The sequence below is a fragment of the Rattus norvegicus genome, chromosome 14 (assembly GCF_036323735.1).
Source record: "Rattus norvegicus strain BN/NHsdMcwi chromosome 14, GRCr8, whole genome shotgun sequence".
Lineage (NCBI taxonomy): Eukaryota > Metazoa > Chordata > Mammalia > Rodentia > Muridae > Rattus > Rattus norvegicus.
Genome location: NC_086032.1, coordinates 10,117,793 through 10,121,491, shown reverse-complemented (window position 1 = coordinate 10,121,491; position 3,699 = coordinate 10,117,793). Strand labels below are relative to the sequence as shown.

Sequence of the window (3,699 nt, the reverse complement as noted above, 5' to 3'; positions counted from 1 at the left end):
GGTCTCGGGACTGCTAGCTCCTAGAGAACGCGGACTGTGTGGCTAACTTCAGTCGTGTTAGTGACCACAGATGATTCATTAGTGGCTGATTCTGTCCCCAAGGGCGCGTGAGCCCGTACGTCAGTGAGATTCTGAGATTGTACGGCACAGGCTTGAGCAATGGAGGTGTCCTTCCTCTTCACCCCTTCACGTTACGTCTCCGGTGCAGATTAGCACAGCTCTGTGTCCGACCCGTGGAAGACCCAGGGGGAAGGGTCCCAGTCTCCGTCTGGAACGGAGCTGAACCCACAGCAGAGAGAAAGAGAGCGGAGAGCTTCGTTAGCGTTAGCTGGTTTCGTGTGGATGGGCCTCATCTCTGCTCACATCCCTTTTGTGAGTTTGCCTGAGCTCAGTGGTAATGTGCGGCCTTGCAGCATGGAATGTTCCAGTGGGAGTGGGAAAAAAGGCACGCAGCCACGCTCTGCTCCCCCAGCGCCCTGCGCTCTTCACACAGCTTCTCCCTTTGCTTCTTCAGCGTTGGTCCATAATCCACGACCGAATCCCTTGGGCTAGATGCATTTCGGAATTCTGCCGTCCATTATTATTATTATTATTATTATTATTATTATTATTATTAATTATTTATTATTATTTATTATTATCATTATTATTATTAATTATTTATTATTTATTATTTATTATTATCATTATTTATTATTATTATTATTATTACAGTAGGTAATAGTCTAAATGAGATCTGGGTGGCGCCTGGATTAAATACTACTGCAGCAAAACACATAGCCAGATGAAAACGAGATAAAACCAGAAACCTCATCTTGGTTTACGACTGGTGCTTCTACTAAAGAAATTTACATAAAAATAGATTTTTCGGGGCTTTGCGAAATCGAGAATTAACTGTTGAGGACATCCCCCTTCAAGTCCCTTCTTCCAGCAGAAACCACACGAAATTCAGAATATAGAGAAAGCACCGTGTTCGGCAGATCCATGAGACATTCCTCTACTTCTTATCGTCTACGGAAATTATATCAAAATTTAAACTCAGCTGCTCAGATGTAAAGTGTCCAAAGTGGGAAAGGGAGAGGAATCGAACCAAACCTGAACACGCTTCAGATCTCCCCATACTGTCGCTTTGAGTTATGTTTACATTAAAGATATTGTTCCTGTCAATAATCTCTAGGTAGCCAAATAAAGGGTGGCAGGCTAGTGGAATGATCCTGAACAGATATCAAAAGAACAAACAAGACAAAACTGTGCGAAAAGTAGGAATGCTGTAGTATCAGGCAAGCCAAAGCAAGAAAATCGGTTGACGCGCGCTCTTAGCCTCGGAAGGACCGCGGCAGCCACAGTTCCAGGATGGGGTTGTTGAAAAGAAGCGTAGTTTGAGATCGAAAGACCTGGGTATCACTGTCCACTCCGCCACCATCTCTCCCACGTGAGATGCTCAGCGATCTTACAACTGCGTCATAAGGTGGCTGAGACTCCGGTAAGAAACCCCTTGGGTGCTCACAGCTGTGCGCCGATGTTAGCGCTTCTGATATGGCGGCTCCTTTCCCACCCGTATTTCCGCCATGTGGGCATATACACCATCAGAGATCCGCAGCTCCCTGCTCCGCGCCAGCCTTTATCCTTCACCCAGTTAACTGCGAACAGCCGAACAGCCCAACAGCCCGGGCAGAGCCTGCAGAGATGTCTAAAAGCACCTCCGGCCTGAGGCCTGCAGGAAGTCCCAGCCGGATGCAGCGCAGAGCCGCTGGGCTTTCTGTGAGGTAAGAGTGGCAGAACCTAAAAGCCCTCTGGGCGGTGTAGCCAGACCGGGAAACCTAGAATTGGGAACAAATGAGCCACAAACCTGTGGTGGGCCGAGCAACAGAGACCAACAGCTCTTAGAATGAATGGTGCTCACGTGTCCCCAATGTCTGAGCAACGCGAAGATTTCCTGGGGTGAATCCAATGTCTCTCTCCCATATGTCCAGTAAGTATATCACGGACAGGAAATCCTCCGTCAAACAGAGTGGAGGATACACTTTCAGCGCTAGGTTTCTCAGTAGTTATTGCTAAGGATGCTGGTGGCACAGCGGACATAGTGCTCCTCCCGTTTACGGAGAGAGAGAATGGATGGGAGCTAAGAAACGTGCGTAGAAACTTCTTAGGACGGCACTGTGTGGGTGGAAAGGCGAGAAAGGGGACCAGGGATAAATGTTCTCCTGGTGCCCTGACGGTTGAGGGATCAGCTGCGTAAGCATTTGGCACTGCCATTTTACTGCAGGCCTGCTCTGCCGCACTGGCAGAAGGACTGGCTACTTCAAAGCCCAGGAGCCCTACAGAACAGCGGCTGAATCTGGCCGGAACTCAGACATAGTCCACAGCCTACAGAGCAGCCAATTTTCCCTTGTTTTGTTCAAGGTCAATATTGCACTCTAAAAACCCTCCCCTATAAGAGTCAAGATGACAATCGCCTGTGACAAGACCCTCGGCTGCTTCAGCCACTGCTTCATTTCCGTCCCAGGTAACGTATTCCCGCAGACCGAGGAGGCCTTACCCACCCAGTGTCAGCCTCCTTGACGCTCACCGTCTTTGTGACGTGAATGGGACCAAAATACCAACTTCTGATAGCAAACCACACCTTCCACTTATCGTCATGTTTAGAGTTTGAAGGATGCGTGTCCCTTCAGTCCACGTCACTCTGATACGAGCTGGTGCTATCATAACGCCTGCTCAGAAGGATCAAGGTGAGTGTATCTCAGAAAGCGTGCGCTGCTGGCTTTCAAACAGACCACAGAGCCCAGGGGCCGCTCTCTGGTATTCCTGTCTCGGAGGCAGGATGCAGAGTGCAGGAATCTGCAATAAAAGGAGCGCCTGTGATTATTCCTCCTCAGGTCCAAAACCCGACCATGAAAATTGGTGGATACTCTGGAATGGCGTCCTGGTGTCTGACATTTACCAAGCACAGAAAATGCAAGATCAGTATAGATTGAAAACCATGGAGACACCAATGAGAGCTTGTTCTAGCCCCAGTTGGACTGCCTATGTTGTATGTGCCCCTCATTTATATGTTATATTTACATATCGTAAGTTTACTGTGAACTTCTCAAATCAGTCACAAGAAGCTCTAAATGTTTTATGCAAATTAAGATTCACAAATCAGGGCTGGAGAGATGGCTCAGCGGTTAAGAGCCCTGGCTGCTCTTCCAGAGGTCCTGAGTTCAATTCCCAGCAACCACAGGGTGGCTCGCAACCATTGGTAATGGGATCTGATGCCCTCTTCTGGTGTGTCTGAAGACAGCTACAGCTTACTTATTTTCATTAAATAAATAAATAAATCTTTTCTAAAAAGATTCACAAGTGACAGAATAAACTCCAAACCTTCGGCATGACTGACAAGGACTAGCCTTGAGCCATGGCTAACCCTGACTGTTTCCCCCCTGTGGGTTTACACCCCATCCTCTTGAACTTGCACTTTATTTGAGCAGCACTTATGTCCTAGATTTATGCAGGAGGAAATTTGCCTTGAACCATGCGAGGCTTGATTTACAGTTGGTTTTAAGTGGTGACAGCAAACTTAATGTATGAGCCACTTCCCATGCCCTCAATTCCTCTTCTGAGCCCAAGTTTAGTTCTGCACATCCTCGGTGTTCTCTACTCTCCCCCTCTGTGCCACCACTAGTACAAGGTCATTTGGAACAGGAAATGAAATCCATC

General features: G+C 47.8%; 1 long non-coding RNA gene across 3 annotated transcripts; it reads left to right on the top strand.

Annotated features, from left to right (window-relative positions):
* Window positions 1-1,787: 1,787 nt before the first annotated feature.
* Window positions 1,788-3,335, top strand: LOC120096568 (uncharacterized). Of its 3 annotated transcripts, none has more exons than XR_005493151.2 (3): window positions 1,788-1,972; window positions 2,507-2,729; window positions 2,877-3,335. It is a non-coding gene; the product is annotated as an uncharacterized LOC120096568 (long non-coding RNA). The 3 variants fall into 3 exon arrangements; XR_005493149.2 differs by having other exon boundaries at window positions 2,404-2,729; XR_010057454.1 differs by having other exon boundaries at window positions 1,788-2,729.
* The last annotated feature ends 364 nt before the right edge of the window (window positions 3,336-3,699 follow it).